Below are 18,508 nucleotides of genomic sequence, written 5' to 3' on the forward strand. Positions count from 1 at the left end.
TTAAAAGCAACTCTTTTGATTTGCCATAAAAGCCCATCTGCTTGCCCCAAGTCCTTAAGCGAAGACAATGTGACATTCTTCCCTGCTCAGGTTTCAGTGTGACTTCTGTGATGAACATGTGGGTGTTCTGCACCTTTAACAGAATTAAGAGCCAGCAATAACTACCTGACGGCACCAAGTCTTCTGAAAAATAGATTTAATGTAACATTTGGTTGAACGTCTCGATTAGCTTATTTTCTCAAGACATAAACAAATTCAGCCAAATAGTTTAAATTATAACCCAAAATGCCCACCTCCAATCAAGTGTGAATTTAAAACATTAATAATCATAAAAGCCAATGACACAGTCCAATGGTTTGGGGGTACAAGACCGCGGGAAATTGACAGTTGAGAGGAGAATTGCCAAGTTACCAGCAGGCAAAGACTGCCTGAAAATTAGCTCTCCTCTCGGTAACTTTATTGATTAGTAACTGGTAAAAGCAGAATCTCAAAGAAGAAAAGAAGACAGGAATATGGAGAAGAACCGAAAGCTTCTTGGTTTTGAGATAAGAAGTTTTGTTTTGTAAATCTTAATTTGGAGTCTAATCGGACTAGTATAGTCGGGGGTTGGGGTGGGGGGTGGGGGGGAGATAAAATATAGCTTAGAGGAAAAAGCTGTAAATATTCGTTCGTCTATTATTCCCTATTATACTTTAAGAAATAAAGTTGTTAATTTTTACTTCAAATAGTTTGGACTCTAGAATTATCATGGATTACTACAGTGGATAAATCTTTTCCCTGTTGCTGGTTTTATATTAAGCAGGACAATGTATCCTGTGTTGTAACACTACAATCCCACAGGAAAGTGTTTTACTCTGTACTGTCGTGTGGAACAGCTGAACCAAACACTCAGTTCAAGATCGGCATAACATGCTGCCCTGACCAGGGCTGCATACATCCTGTGAGAGAAGAACAGAAGTAAAGATAGCTCCCTTCCTCTGCCTGTTTCCCATATTCCAAGAGCTCAGTTCTATTCAGGGAGGTGATCATCCCCTATTTTAGGTGTATTCAATCTCTTTGAAATTCTCCCCAAGAGTGATGCACATCTTCTACGCATCTCTGGTGTTGGCTTTATTGATGCTGACGTACAGATGTAAGGAACTTATACATTCCATGTCAGTCATAGTCCAGAGAGAAGGAATGGCTTTTTGTGGCATAGGAAAGAAATGGCGATGTCTAAGTGAGAGAAAAGGATTTTTGCAATCATCCCCGAGAGTGTTGTAGAGGCAATTTTTGGGGTACTCTAGATAAACTTTCTCTCAAGTTTCACCAGACTAATCCCTGGGATGATGGCACCATGAGCAGAGAGTGAAGCTCAGTGAGAGAATAAGAGATGATTGTATTGAACCTGAAGGGGGATGGACAGTCACTCATGATGTTCTAAACAGGCACTGATACGATGATAAATTCCATGGGTTTTATTAACTCGGGTTAAATGATTGTCAATAGGTTAAGAGCATCAGAGGACGTCCCCCTCAGCCCATCCCCACTCCATATGTTGATTGAGAGAGACAGAGGGTCAGTCTTTGATTAAATTCTCCCCACATTAGTGTATTTAGTGTGTGGTCCTGCATTAAACTTCATGTTATCCACAATCCCGACAACAGCCACAATACCTAAATTCTAAAACAGTTAACTATTCCCTCCAGCTTCTGATGTCCATGGAGAACATGGGTCTGTGTCTCAGAGATGGAAGATGCCTCTCTGAGACTTGAGACAAAGCATCTGGCTACCTTCCTCACTACCAGAAAAACACGTCAAAGTGTCACGTGTCCCACAGGTAATGGAGCCATGAGGAACATCGTGGATCCGTCTCAGAGTGCATTCTCTGCTCCATTGATTTGTCAGGTTGGAGCATCAGTGACACCCTCCTGTTCCTGTATAAGTGTCTCGAGGGGCTGAATGGCCTCCTCCAGGTCCCATGGAACAGGTTCATGGGTCTGACGTGGCTCTGCCTGTTCCTGTTGAACAACTTGATGTGATAATCAGACCCCTTCTCTTCCTGTGGAACAGGCAGGAGGATTGAATCGGCTATTCCTCTCTTCGTTCAGTAGTTTCGATGGGCTGAATGGCTTCGACATACCCGTTTCTAATGTGCCTGAGATGCTGAATGAGCTGTTCATTTAACTGTGGAAATGTAGAGTGTCTGGCCTTGCTGTTACATGAATGTTACCGGCATTTTAACAGCACAAGCCTGAATGCTGTCTGGGACTTACTGCACATGGACACAGACTAGTCCAGGAGCTGAGGTGCGACACATTGTGCTGACCATTGGGTGATATTCAGTGACCATCCCCGTTTCTGATCTTATGATGAGGAAAGACAGTGATGAACCAGCTGAAATTGTTTGTTTTGAGGCAGCTACCCTGAGGATCTCTTGCAGAGATGTCACAGGACTGAGAAGATTTTCGGTCACCGACCACAAACATCTTCCTTTGTGCTGTAAAAGACCCCAACCAGTGGGGAGAGTACACCTGATTCCCATTAAGCTCAAATAAGATGGTCCTGATGCCATCCTCAGTCAAATGCTACCTTGATATCAAGGCCATTCACTCTTTCCTGAGCCCCTGTGTTCACCTCTTGTTCATATCAATAGATGATGGTGTCTGTGTTGGGAGTGTTTTCCTCTCATACAGGGTAATCAATGCCAGGAATTATCTGGGCTAGATAGTGAGGGAAGTTACATCACTGAAAGTATTCAAAGAGGTGGTACATGAATTTTTGACCTGTCAAAGAGCTAAAGGGTGTGAAGAATTGGACATTAAAGACCAGTTATTGCTAACAGGAGGTCAGCCATGATGGTATACAATGGGTTGATCGTCCGAGTCACCTAATCTTGCTTCTTATGTTCTCATATTCTGTAATTACAAAATAAATAATTGTAATTTTCCTGAACGTTCTGTTATTGAATATTGCAGTAACAGAGAATAAAGTATTTTGTGAGTCATCTCAGGGTGAGGTATGGGGGCTGTATTCATAGTGAATCTGGGTCTCCAACATGACCAACAAATGAAGCACAAGTTGCAGAGCGGAGACACTCTGTAAAGAGACCAGAGGTGTATATTGAAACCAGCCTGGTTTTCCAAATAACATTTTCCAACCCACACCAAACCGTGTGTGACAGTCTTGAGGGATTGAATGATATCTGTGTTCCGGTGGACCAGGTATTTGGCCTCCATCTGCTAATATCAGGAGCTGTGAGGAGCTGAATAGAACATAGGGACATAGGACTGAGCAGCAGGAGTGGGCTATTAGACACTTTGTCATCGCTCCAGCACTCACAAATTCCATGGGTGATGTGAATGTGGTCGCAGCAGCATTTTTCTCTATATATACCATTTTCCTACATTCACTTGTCTGTCAAATGTCACCAAATATAACTTTGAATAAATGCAAGCATCCAGGCACCACAAACTGCTGGGGAAGGGAATTTCCACTTGAACAGCCCTTTGAACATTTCTCATTTGTGTTTCAACCAACGTTGGAAGTTCACTCCGTCCTTTTCCAGTCCCACTCCTCCACTGGTTACACCAATCTTAAATGGAACCAGTTTTGGGATCTGACCAATGATGTAGGTCTCAGAGTAGGTCATTTTCTAGAAAAGTGTGAGACACAGAAAGTTGGACTAATAACAAATGGTAAAATGATAGAGTGCCCCAAACGTTATACTGCCTTTGAAGTCATTCTGCTCATACAAGCTCCTGGTAGTGGGATTTCACTCTGGAACAGTTGAATTTGTCTGAATTCATTTTGTTTCAGGCAGTGGAGAGATTCCAGTGAATTCTCACCAGAAATCCTTCACAAATGGTAAAGATAACACAGGGATTTTATGGTCTCACACTTTGCTATCGGATGGAACAACGTAAGAGAGAGAGATCAATAGGCTGCTGCTTCTCAGGCAGGGGACATTTTTCTCCTTCTCTGTGTTGAAACATACAATAATGAACACCAAACTGGACCATGTATGCTCTTCTGGAAGATTCTCTGGAAAACCCGATTATAGATTATATGCATTTGCATTCATTTCAATCGCAAAAATGTCCCCACTTTATAATTTGATAACATGCTTACAGGTGTCTGTGTAAGTTGTAAATATTGGTAGGTGTCTTCATAGTATGTCTGTTAATATAAATGCATCTTTTTCTTAAAATTTATTCTCTAGCTTTAGTCTTCCTGACAAGAGATAATATGCATCCAGTTGATACACTTTTCAGAAAGTCATGGATGGTTCAATACTATTTCTCAGCTAAGATCAAAACTGATAATCCCCCATAACATAAGGCCGGCATTCTAGGAACGAGTAAAGGTAAACCTCTTTGAAAATCTTCGAAAAGAATTACATCCTTTCATTTTAGTTTCGGGGATCAAAACAGCACACAGTGCATCAAATGTGGTCTCAGCAACGCCCTGTACCGATGCAGTTAAACATTCCTGCCTTAAATCTGATACCTTTTGCCAAAAGCAACATCATTCCGCTTACCTTCCAAATCACTTGCTGCATCTGCAGACTGACTTCATATGATTCATGTCCCAAGAGCATGGAAACCGCCTGAATCACAGAGTTCTGCAATCTCTCTGCATTTACATTGTTTACCATTGTTTTATTCTTCATGATAAAATAGACAACCTACCCTCTGTTATTTCTGCTGAAGGTTTGCTCACTAACCTTCCCTGTCTGTATCACATTGCAGACTCACTACCTTCATTTGATGACACATTAAATGACCATCTTGGTGTACGAGCTAATTGAGCTCCAAGCAATTCCCTCCCCTTCTTTCGGATCTTTGATCCAAATTGTTGATCATTGATGACCCCACAGTGATCTCTGAGGCACTCCATCAATTACAGCTTTGCAGCCTAAAAATAAACATTTGACTCTATTCTCTATTTCTTGTTAGCGACTGATCTTTGCTGGACAGGAGAGTCAATGTTTCCTGCTCCTGGGTAGCCGTTCCGGCGTGTTGAATGGCCTCCTGCTGGGCTGTGTGATGTACTCAACGAGCTGAATTACTTCATTCTATATTGCTGTGCAATTCCTTAGAGAGACAGAATGGTCTCCTCCTGTCTCATTGTATCGAACCTGTCTGATTGAATGGGGTGGTCCCCTACCATGTAATAGCCTCGAGGGTGGATTGAGGGAACAACACACGGGGTAGGGGCAACAGTTGATCATTTGGCGGCACCATTCAGAATGCTCATGGCTGATCCGAGTGTGTCCATCCATCTCCTGTCTGTTCCCAATAAACATTGACTCTCCTTTCCAACAAAGATCAGTCAAGCTCAGACTTATACACTTAATGGCAAGGTCCGAGGGAGTGTAGCTGAACAAAGAAACCTTGTAGGTGTAGGTTCATAGCTCTTGAAAGTGAAGTAGCAGGTAGATAGGATAGTGAAGAAGGGGCTTGGTATGCTTTCCTTTATTGGTCAGAGTATTGAGTACATGAGTTGGGAGGTCATGTTGCTGCTGCACAGGACATTGGTTAGGCCACTGTTGGAATATTGCGTGCAATTCTGATCTCGCTCCTATCAGAAAGATGTTGTGAAGCTTGAACGAGTTCAGAAAAGATTTACAAAGATTTTACCAGGGTTAGAGGATTTGAGATACAGGAAGAGGCTGAACAGGCTGGGGCTGTTTTAACTAGAGCATCGGAGGCTGAGGGGTGACTTTATAGAGGTTTCCAAAATTATAAGGGGCATGGATAGTGTAAATAGGCAAAGTCTTTTCCCTGGTGTCGGGGAGTCCAGAACTATAGGGCATAGGTTTAGGATGAGAGGGGAAAGATACAAAAGAGGCCTAAGGGGCAAAGTTTTTCACCCAGAGGGTGTACTTGTATGGAATGAGCTGCCAAAGGAAGTGGTGGAGGCTGGTACAATTGCAACATTTGAGAGGCATTTGGGATGTGTATATGAATTTGGGTCCTCTGCTGTTTGTAATTTTTATTAATGACTTAGATGAGGGAGTCGAAGGGTGGGTCAGTAAATTTGCAGATGATACGAAGATAGGTGGAGTTGTGGACAGTGAGGAGGGCTGTTGTCAGCTGCAGAGGGACTTAGATATGATGCAGAGCTGGGCTGAGGAGTGGCAGATGGAGTTCAACCCTGCCAAGTGTGAGGTTGTCCATTTTGGAAGAACAAATAAGAATGTGGAATACAGGGTTAATGGTAGGGTTCTTAGTCAGGCGGAGGAACAGAGGGATCTTGGGGTCTATGTACATAGATCTTTGAAGGTTGCCACTCAGGTGGATAGAGTTTGTAAGAAGGCCTATGGAGTGTTATCGTTCATTAGCAGAGGGATGGAATTCAAGAGTCGTGAGGTGATGTTGCAGCTGTACAGGACTTTGGTTAGGCCACAGTTGGAGTACTGTGTGCAGTTCTGGTCGCCTCACTTTAGGAAAGATGTGGAAGCTTTGGAGAGGGTACAGAGAAGATTTACCAGGATGTTGCCTGGAATGGAGAGTAGGTCGTACGAGGATAGGTTGAGAGTTCTCAGCCTTTTCTCGTTGGAACGGCGAAGGATGAGGGGTGACTTGATAGAGGTTTATAAGATGATCAGAGGAATAGATAGAGTAGACAGTCAGAAACTTTTTCCCCGGGTACAACAGAGTGTTACAAGTGGACATAAATTTAAGGTGAAGGGTGGAAGGTATAGGGGAGATGTCAGGGGTGGGTTCTTTACCCAGAGAGTGGTGGGGGCATGGAATGCGCTGCCCGTGGGAGTGGTAGAGGCAGAATCATTGGCGACCTTTAAGCGGCATTTGGATAGGTACATGGATGGGTGCTTAATCGAGGTTAGAAGTTCGGCACAACATCGTGGGCCGAAGGGCCTGTTCTGTGCTGTATTGTTCTATGTTCTAATTGGAAGGGTTTGGAGGTATATGGGCCAGTTGCCGGCAGGGGGACTAGATTGGGTTGAGATATCTGGTCGGCATGGATGGGTTGGACTGAAAGGTCTGTTTCCATGCAGTACATCTCTATGACTCTAGAAACGAGTCTTCACTGCTCCCTGAGGATGAGGATACCACAGGTAGCACATGACTAAAGTGAAAGGTACGTCCTTATTTCTTTGTGGGACCTGTTATTTTAAAACTTTGTTAACTGAACATCAAATCGCCATCTCTTTGTAGATATAAGGGCAGAATAATTAGGAATGAACATAAACCATTCCAGACTCCAAACCTGTCCCACATTCCCACTGAACCTTTCCAATCGAATATGTATCAAACCCTGCCTCTGCTGCTGTCTCAGGAAGAGAATACCTGTTAGCATAGCACCACATGAAAAAAGGAGCAGAATGAGGCCATTCGGCCCATCGAGTGTGATATGCCATTCAATAATTTTTTATATGTTCCTCAACCTCATTCTCCTGCCTTCCCCCAAGAATCCTTGATCCTGTTATAAAACAAAAAAAATTACCAATTTGTATCTGTGTCTACGTGTGCGTATGTTTGTCCATCTGCTTGTCATCTGTGTATCTGTGCATGTACGTTTGTCTTTCTGTGTATCAGCCTGTGTGTTTCTATCTATGTTTATGTCTATTTGTGTGTGACTCAATATGTCTGTGTGTGTTTCTACGTGCATGTATGCCTATTCCCTTGTATGCATTGTGTTTGTTCGTATATTGGGGTATTACCAATAATTCTTTGTATTTCTGTGTCTGCATCTCTGTGCAGTGAGGTGACTGCATTTGGGGGTGGTCGGGGGGGGGGGGGGGGGTGGGTGGGAGTTAAAGGACTGTCGTTTGAAATGCCAGTGTTTTTACAGTGAGAATTGACTTTCACTGAACACTGTTCCTTAATCGGTCAGTGGGACATGGATGTTTCAGAAATTTCACGCGAGGCATCCCAGTCCACTTCATCTTGTACTAGCTTCCTCCCCACATGGCGGGTGTGGGGGAGGGGTGAGGGAATGGATATTGGGCACTCCACCACCCGGCTTGGCCATTTCTGTCCTATTCCAGGCTGTTTCTCTTGAAATAGAAGGAAGTGATTGAAGGAGTGAGGGCAGGACTGTTAGTGTTGGTGGAGGTGGATCTGGGAGGAATTGTGAGGCGCCTGGAATGAGGCAGTCGACAGTTTTAAATCCATATAGTATTATTAATGTGGGGGGTATTGCGTAGGTGATAGAGAAAGTGTGGGAAGGAAGTTGCTGAATTCAATAGTGAGATCGGTAGTGCCTGAGCCTTATTTGGAGATAGAGCATGAAGATTTTCTGGGGGTAAGTGCTATAACAGACATACAGAGAGGGTGATGGAGCAGAGAGAATTCGGTGACCATTATCCTGACAGAGCAGGGAGGATATTGATGCTTGTCCTATATTGATGGAGATATCTTCAGATCATCTCAGCGTCGAGGTGAGCCTCCCCGAATGTCCTGTCCAAGTTTATTACTAATAATGACACAGACCTGTCCCTCAGATTCCACAGAATCAGTTTATGTAGAACTTACAAATAATAAGGCGCAGCAAATATTGGTGTGTTATATATCGGTTGTAGAAAATCTGAGCATCATATGCTCTGGAAATTAGATATGCAAGTATCATGGATACTGCAGTTTTATTGGATGTTCTCAAGCTGCATCTAAACTGTATTTACTAAGTGACTGCTTATGCTGTGCAAAATAAATTCTGTACGTGTATGTGAGGTGGGTTGAAGAGTATGTTGTGAAACAAACTATAGAGCAGTTTATTTTGGGTTTGGTGATGTGTGATCAGAAGGAAGAATTAATAATCTTGCTTTGAATCAGCTTTGAAGGAATAGAGACGTTAATAAGGTGTATTTTACACGGTGTCTGCATGAATATAGAATGCTTGAACGTTCTGGTTAAACATCATGGTAGCCTGGAGGCTAAAGGGTCAAGTTCGCTCCAGTGAATTGGGAAAGTACAATATAGCATACAGTGGGATGCAAGCAATTTTTTTTGGAGTCATAGAGTCAGACAACACGGAGACAGGCCCTTCGGCCCAAACACGTCCATTCCAAACAAAATGTCCATCCGCACTAACTCCATTTCCCTGACATTGCCCTGTATCTTTCTTATCCTTTCCTGTCTATGTATTTGTACAAATGCCTTTTAAATGTTGCGAATATTCCCGCCTCAACCTCTTCCGCGGGCACCTTCCAGAGCAACGTACCATGTGGAACCTTATTGAAGTCTTTACTTGAATCCATAAAGACTACATACACCATCCTGCCCTCCTCAACGTTGCGAGTCACTTAATCAAAGAATTCAAACAAATTTGTGAGCCATGATCTCCCATGCACAAAGCCGTGCTGAGTTTGATGATGGACTTTTCCCAAAACGTTGATTTTCCTGTTCCTTGGATGCTGATTGGCCTGCTGTGCTTTTCTAGCACCACCCTAATCTTGCTCCTAATCACACCCTGTCTTTCCAAATGCATGTATATCTTATCTCTCAGAACCTGTTCAAGTAAGTTACCTACAACAGATTTTACGTTTACTGGTCTATAGTTCCCATGTTTTTCTTTGTAGCACTTCTTGAGTAAAGACACAGCATTCGCTGTCCTCCAGTCCTTCGTGACTTCACCCGTTGGCCAGCGATGATGCAAAAATATCAGCCAGGGCTCCGGCAATTCCTTCTATGTCCTCCTGCAGTGTTCCTGAATATATCTGATCAGGACCAGGACATTTATAGAAATATTGCAAAGTCTTTTTATTTTAGATACAAGCATCAAAGAAAGGGAAAGTGACACAATGATGTTGAACATAACAAATTCGAAAATGTATTAATGATAGGAAATGGCTTCAGAAAAATTTCAGTCATTGTGGAAACCTGAGAATTCTCAGAAATTCACGATCCAGAAACTAGGGCCATGAAACTGATAAGGAAATCAAAAATAGAACATGAATGCTAACAAACAGGAACAAAAACACTGCATAAATCTACAATCTGTATTTCAAAGGAAACAAAGTGAAAGCAAGGTCAAATATGGAAATTGGTAATTGGGAGAGGAGAGTTTATTGTGAAGAACAAGGAAATGGCCAAGAAAATAATCAATTGCTTTGTATCTGTCTTCAAGGAGGAAGAACCATAAAATCAGCCAGTAATACCAAGTGATCATGTAGCACTTGTGCAACTGAAGACGAAAAGTCAATTTATATCAGTAACAAGGTAGTATTTGAAAGTGTAACTGGATTGACCATTGCTCAGCCTGACAAACCTGACGTACTTCATATTAAAATGTCAGACATAAATCAGCAATAGAAGTATTAATTGCACTGTCGAAGACTGTGTTTTATTTTCCTGTGTACTCTGCAGAGGCCGGAAGCCATTTCGGATAAATGGAAGTTAGAAAACGTGTTCCAAGCACTATAGATTAATGGAAGGGATCCAAACATCTATAAAGGGAAAAAGGCATAGTTTGGAGAACTGGCGACCAATTAACTTGACATCTGCCGGGAAACTGTTGGAATCTATTATGTAGCATGTGACATTGGATATTTAGAAATTAATAGGATCAATGGAGAGAATCCACATGTATTTCTGGCAGATGTCTAACTCGATGTGCTATTAATTGTTAGACCCCATCTACCACCCCCTGAGAAAAGGAACAGAAAGTGACTTCGCCACAAGAAATGACATCAACAACCCAAAGAAAACCTTTAAAAGCAAGCAGGAATGTGCAGCATCGCTTCGCTAGAGATCCACTGAAGATGTTACCTTGTAAGGTAAGGAAACGTCGGGAAATAAACCTGCCAGCTCAGCGAGCAAACCTGCATCCATTGTGAACAGTGTTGGTGACCCAATCTGAGAAAGAATATACTGACCACAATAAAACTGCAATGGACGTTCTCCAGATTAATCCCACAGATAGTGAGAATGTCTGATGAGGAAACCCGGCCTATGTTCTCTAGTGTTTCAAAGAATGAGACGTGGGTCACAGAGAAATTTACAAAATTCACAAAACATATGACAAATTGAAAATTAACAGGACGCTTCCCTGGCTGCCCAATCCAAATTCAAGGCAAATAATGGCAAGATAAGGGATTGGCCACTTAAGACCGTAATTTTGAGGAAATTCATCACACGGTCAGAACTGCCTAAAACAGGGTCATAGAAACCTGCTGGAAGGGTAAGATTAAGGAAAATCTCCAGATATTCTGCAAGTGTGTTTTAGCAGAAATGTATAACAAGGGAACAGGTACGAGTCATTAATGACTTGCAAAGTTGCATCCAAATCAACTTAGTGTTAGGAGACAGAGGGTAGTGGTTGAAGGCTGTTATTGTGACTAGAAACCGATGTCCAATGGTGTATCACAGGGATCAGTGCTGTGATTCAGAGGTGCTGGTGTTGGACTGGGGTGAACAAACCTAAAAATCACATAACACCAAACAATAGTCCAGCAGGTTTATTTAGAGGCACGAGCTTTCAAGCACACAACCACCTAATGAAGAAGCAGCGCTTCGATGTTAGTGCCTCCTAATAAACTGGTTGGACTGTAACCTGGTGTTGTGTGATCGTTAACCTTATTACTTGTGGTATTCATAAATGATGCAGCTGTGACTATAGACGGGGGTGGTGGAAGTGTGACAACTAAGTTTGTGTTTGATACAAAGATTGGCTGGGTGGTTGGCAGTGAGGAGGAAGGTCTTATGTTACAGGAAGATAGAGATGGAATGGTCAGATGGGCAGAACAATGGCAGATGTAATGTAACCTTGATAAATATGATGTGATACACTTTGGGTGAAGGAACTGGACAGGGAGTACTCAATGAATGGCAGCACACGAGGAAGCTCAGAGGGGGTTTCTCCACACTTCCCTGAATGTAACTAAATACGTTAATGCACAATTTTGAGAAAGCATAAGGGACCGTAAACATAATCTTTATTCATCAAGGCATAGATTATAAGAGCTATGCGGAACTTTGGTTTGGCCAAGATGGAATACTGTGTGTAGTTCTGGGAACCACATTACGGGAAGGATGTGATTGTAGTGCAGGGGGCTCAGAGGAGATTCACCAGGATGCTCCCTGGGATGGAGTATATCAACTATGGAGAGAGGTGGATAAGCTTGGGTTGTTTAGTTTGGAGCAGAGAAGGCTGAGTGGGCCGTGATTCAGAAGGATAGGATTCCGAGGGACATGGACAGGATGGATAGACAGCAGCTGTTCCTTTTAGTCAAAGGGCCAAGAACAATGCAGCACATTTTAAAGTGACGGGTTTGATATTTGGAGGGAATTGAGGTTTGTTTTTTACCCGGGGGTGTTGGGGTCAAGAACGCCCTTCCTGAGAGAGGAGTTGTCATGGTAACTTCGAAATCATTAGAAAATATACTTGAAACGCCATAAGATTCACGGCTACGGGTCTTGTGTCGGAAAGTGGGGCTAATGTAGACCGGGTTGTATTGTTGATTGGACAAAGTCTGTGCTTCTGTGTTTGTATGGCTGTGGAAGGTCAATCAATGAGTAACTTAAGATAGGAATTGATGGGTTTCTGAAGAGTATATTAACGAAGGTTTTAAGATTGAACTGGTAATATCTTCTGAAAATATGTCAATGGCAAAATTAAGTGGAAAAAGGTGCAGCTTTCTTACAGTCTGGTACCAGAGAATTGAGGACAGGGAAAAGGCAGAACTATGGAGCAAATACTTTAATTATGTCTTCACAAAAAAAAACAAAACAAAAAAGAAAACTTCCCAACATTACTAGTGAAGTAGTCTGTTGAGAAAAAGGGAATAGAATGAAATTAGCAACCAAACAGTTTTAGAGGAAGTAGATTAGATTAGATTACTTACAGTGTGGAAACAAGCCCTCAGCCCAACAAGTCCACACCGACCCACCTAAGCAAACCACCCAGACCCATTTCCCTGCATTTACCCCTTCACCTAACACTACGGGCAATTTAGCATGGCCAATTCACCTGACCTGCACATCTTTGGACTGTGGGAGGAAACCGGAGCACCTGGAGGAAACCCACGCAGACACGGGGAGAATGTGCAAACTGCACACAGTCTGTCACCTAAGGTGGGAATTGAACCCGGGTTTCTGGCACTGTGAGTGCAGCAGTGCTAACCACTGTGCCAGCGTGCCGCCCACGAGTATTGGAACTGAAAGTAATGAGCACAGACAAAGTCAACAGAGATCGATCAAATGGGAATCATATTTGTGAAAGTGACGTTTAGCGTAATTATGGAGAAGCAATCAATGCAATATGATTGTATTTTCAGAAAGATTTTTGATACAGCCCCAAGCCTATTATGCAAATTCAAATCCTCTGGGACTTGGACAAATATGGTTTTCGAATGGGAGAGCGGGCAGGAAGCAGTGAGTAGGAATAAAACAATATGGTTTTTTGAAAGGATGGCTTGGAGGATATAGCGAGGATCGGGGTTTGGGCTCCAGCTATTCCCAATGCACATCATATATTTTATTTAGTGGATCAAATTCAATATTTCCAAGTTTGTTGATGGCACTAAACAATATCGGATTGTGAGGGGGTGAGCAGGGTGTCAAAAAACTGCAAGGTGAATGCGACAAGTGGAGTGTCTGGCTAAATACATGGCAGATGGAGAGCAATGAGGGGTGGGGGGTATGGTCTATGGGGGATATGTGATATTGTGACCTTTGATGGTAAAACCAGAACGGGAGCCTATCATTTGAAAAGGGATTGTTTGATAAATGTTGATCTATAAAGCAACTTAAGCTGCATTTTTGTTTCCTTCTGTGCAGCCCTCCGAGGTCAGTGTAGGGCAGTGAGATCTGAATCCAGAAGTCAGTACTGGGAATGGCATTAGGACGCTGACCAGTGTAAACAGACCCCACAAGTGGGGAGGTGTAGCATTGAAAAGGATCTGGATCTCTCTGTGCACCGGTCACTGAAAGCAATTTTGCAGGAGCAGAAAACAGATAGGCAGATAAATCGTGTATTCACCTTCATTTCAGGGGGATTTGAATCCAGGAGTAAGGGTGCTTTACTGCAGGTGAGCAGGGCCTTGGTGAGACCTCATCTCGAACATTGTGCAGTATTGTGTGCAGTTTTGGTCTCCTTACCTAATAAAGGAGAAACCTGACATTGAGGGAGATTAGTAAAGGATAACCAGACTGATCTCTGGGATGACAGGCTTGTGTGGGAGCAGAGTTTGGGGCGGCTATGTCTGTATTCCATGGGCTTTAGGAAAATGAGTGGAGATCTCAGTGAAATATATAAAACTCTGTTAGGACCAGACAGATTGGAAACAGGGGTGACAATTCCCCTGGCTGGGTCATCAAAATAAGGGGCCACAGTATTAGGTAAAGACAGGCCACTCTGCATTGAGATGAGAATAAATGTCTGCACTCAGAGAATGGTGAACCTGAGGAATTATCTCCCAGATCAGACTGTGGAAACCAAGGCACTGAATATAAAAATGGATTTCTGGAAACTAAAGGGATAGGGAGAGAGCAGGGTATGGTATGAAGATAGAGGATCAGATACCATTAAAGGTTGTTCTCCAGTAACGTGGTAGTTGCGTTCCTGTGCATCACTGTGTTGCAGAAAATCATGCCATGTTCATGATGTGGTCTATGGGGAAAGGAGGATAATGGGCGAACTGCAAAATATCAGTAAAAAACAAAAACTGAAGTTAGTCTGACACACACTAGCACAGTCTAATTAAACCTTTAAATCTTATATTGTAATGAAATAGTGCTAATAATGACAATGCAGTCACTGGCTACATCCCTGTACCTTTCACCAAACTCTTCACCAGAAAGTACGCAGGACTGACTGACCACATGATGCCAACATGGAATTCCAGTTCTCCTGAAGATTCTACCCTGGTTTGAAATAAAGTTCCTTCTAATTGGAGAGAGAAATTCCCCGTTTCAAGCTCAGGTTCAAAGCTTTCAGAGCGGATTGCATTCCTGTTTTAGCTGAACACTCAGAGGGTGCATTTGGCAGACAGAGGATCCTGAAGCTGGGTTTTGTTGTTCACCTGGTGCCTGGTAAGGATTCGCGTCACAGTGAACGGGTGTTCACTTTATAGAAAAAAGGTGCGCAATTCACGAATTGCATTGCAGTCAAATCACTTTTAATAAACACACGTTATCAGAGAACTGCCTGTATATTGAATCGAGGAGCAAGATTGATCGACTGAAGGTCTACAACAGTTCTTATTTTATATTTCACAATGTTTAAACGTATTAGTCGATATGAACACTGTGTCGGGAAAACTGCATTGAGGAGATTTTCTCCATGAACTAGAATGGGGAAAGCTCAATGTGTTGTATGACCTTTCCTGATGATTCTGTGCAGTCTGTGGGAAAGCTCTGTAAATGTTGTCACAAGCTCTCAGATGTTAGGAAGGGGGTATCTGCAAGATCAACAGGACTGTGATTCCCGCTCTCTTTTCTGATATCAAGACTGGTGCCGGGTATTCTGTCTGTTTTTTTTTTCCTTTAAGACCATGGAGCAGTGTGATGCAATAGAGTGTCTTGCTTGGCTGTTTCAGGGACCATTGAAGAGTGTATCACATGTCTGTGTGTCTGGAGTCACTTTTCGGCCATACAAGAAAAGCACAGGAGATTCACTTCCTGACAGTACGTTGGGGAAGGAGATCAAAGTTTACAATCAACATTGGATGCAAGGTCACTGTTACAATCACCAGATTCTCGATCTTGATATTTTATTAATTGTTTTTAACTTCCACCAGCTGCCAGAGCATTATCCTGTATTGGATTAGTAATCCAGTGACATTTCCACAACTGCACCATCTCCACATAGGAACCTATCGGAAACCACAAAGAGCGGGATATTTCTGGATTGCTTGTCAGCTCTGTCAAAAAGAACCCCCACCAATTTGATTATCGTGAAGGGACTGGGGGGGTGGGGGGGGATGGGGGGTGTTAAATGGTCAGAATGTAATTATTCAGCTATTAGGGGACCTCACATAGTTGAGTACTTTTCCACATTGCCAGGGGGTTGTCAGAGTTGGAGCTGGAATGAAACAGCTTCCCCAGGGACACGGCTTGTTGTGCAGCACAAGTCTTCAGTCCTATTACAGGAATGGTCTCAGGGCCCATTGTCTTAGTCGTATCTACTGTGTTCAGCGGTTTCTTCATATCACATGCAGCGAATCGAATTGATTGAACACTGCCATCCGGGATTCTGTGGATATCATGGCGAGGATGAGATGGATCATCGATTCAACACCTCTGGCTGAGGATGGTGCAGATACTACATCCTTATCTTTTTCACTAATGTGCACGGCTGTTCTATTATTTAGGATGGGGATATTTCTGGAGTCCTCTCCTCCAGTAAGTTGTTTAATAGTACAACGACATTTATGTCTGGATGTGGCAGGACTGTAGAGCTTAGATCTGATCTGTTGGTCTTGGGATCATTTCGTCCTCTCTATGAGATGTTAGTTCTGCTGTTTGGAATGAAAGCACTCAAGCGCCGTAACTGTAATGGTTTGTCATCAGCTTTAGGTACACATGGTTCTGACCTTGGCAGGGTCACCCACACTCGTCACTGAACCATCACTCGGTTTGATGGTAATGGTAGACTGATGGAATATCCTGGGGAAAATGTTACAGATTATGTTTGAATACAATCCTGCTTCTGTTGCTGCTGTTGTCTACAGCATCACACGAAAGCCCAGTTTGAGCTGCAATATCTGCAATTCAATTCTACTGTCTGTCCCCCAGTTAACATCGAGACCAATCCACCGATCAGCTGTGTACTCAGTGACATCACCTGGTTTTTAATGCAGTAATATTTCCATTTTCATATTCTCATTCTGCTGATGGTTCTCCTTGGTGCCATGCTTCCAATTTGTTACATTACTCAAACCCTTTAACATATTCATCTGAATGTTTTCCTTGCTCGTCGTGCCATCTGCGTTTGAATTAAATGTGTTTCCCTCTGGTTTTCTCCCTGACCATGAGTAAGAGCTCTGTGGTGTCAGTGATGCCAGCCTTATGCAGTTTCTGAGCGAATGAATGTGTGGACTTCAGTTCCCAGTGTAGGGCGCTCCGTGTTGGACAGGGCGTTTGAGCAGCTTTCAAACACGTCATTGGAACTTGTTCAAAAACAGAAATTGTTGAAGAAACAACGCAGCTCTGGCAGCATCTTTTGTAGTGAATGTAGAGTTAATCTTTCGAGTCCAGTGGCCCTCTACAAAGCCCACAGTTTCTTCAGCAATTTCTGTATTCACTTTGTATTTATTTCCAGTATCCATAGTTATTTCTTTCATTGAAACTTTGTGCTGTGCCTATTCGTTTCTGAAGAACCTCAGCAAGTCTGGCAGCATCTGCAGAGACAGAGAGACAGAGTTAGCGTAACAAGTCCAATGTGACTTGTTCTGAACTGAAAAGGGTTGGCTTTTTAATACCTTGCCGGAGATGGGGGATGGGTGACTTGGAAAAGAGGGCGTGGCAAAAGATAAACGGGCTATTTTCAGTGGTGAACGAGAATATGATGCAAAATGGGTTTATATTAAGGTGTGAATGGGGGAAAGGGGTTCTCTCTCGTTGAGTGTAAGATAAAGAGACACAACCACACAAGGTCATAGGGAGAACAAGAGAGAGAATGTCGACAATGTGGTATTATATAGATCTAGATCTATATGTTTTCACAGTATACATCATCACTGCCTTCATACTATGGAATTCAGGTGCTTGACCTCTTATTACCACGAGTAAAAGTTTCATGCTGCCTTAGTTTTGTAACATAGAGCAAAGCTAACAGTATGAAGTTTGGGCTGTTTTCTACATCTGTCATTTTTAATATTCTGTCAAATTTGCAGTGTTTATCGTTAAACGTTTGATCTTGAAGTTAGTATCAGATGGAGTGTATGAGTATGAAGGGTGGCATTCTAGAAGTTTATAATATCATGGGAGGTATGGATAGAGTGAATAGCGAAGGTCTTTTCTGTAGGATCGGGGAGTTCAAACACAGATGCATAGCTTTAAGGTGGAAGGGGAGAAACTTGAAAGGGACAAAGGGACAAAGTTTTTTATACAGAGTGTGATGTATGTATGGAATGAGCTGCCAGAGAAACAGTGAGAGATGCAAGTACAGCTGCAATATTTCAAAGACATTTGGACCAACATATGAATGGGAAACGTTTAGAGGCATATGGGCCAAGTGCAAGCAGATGGGATTAGTATAATTTAGAAAACCTGGTCAGCATGGACAAGTTGGACCAAAGGGTCTGTTTGTGCACGATATGACTGTATGGATGTAGAAACTGAGGAAAATGTACGAAAAGATATGATGTAATAAATTGGTAAGAAATATTAAAACAAGCATCATGAGCTTTTCTGTCAACATAAAAAAAAAGCTTGAAGAAGTGTGTGTGAGCTGAGAGGGAAGTGAAGTGAGGAAAGTACATTGAAGCCATTCGGAGGGTGTTACTGGAGAACTACCACAGGGAACAGGCAGATAATTTACACTAGTATTTTAAATCACTCCTCATGAGGAAAGTAGTGTAAGCATGCTGATGGTATAAACAAAGTGGTAACAGGAGGGA

The sequence above is a fragment of the Chiloscyllium punctatum genome, chromosome 34, assembly GCF_047496795.1.
Source record: "Chiloscyllium punctatum isolate Juve2018m chromosome 34, sChiPun1.3, whole genome shotgun sequence".
In the NCBI taxonomy this organism is placed as follows: Eukaryota; Metazoa; Chordata; class Chondrichthyes; order Orectolobiformes; family Hemiscylliidae; genus Chiloscyllium; species Chiloscyllium punctatum.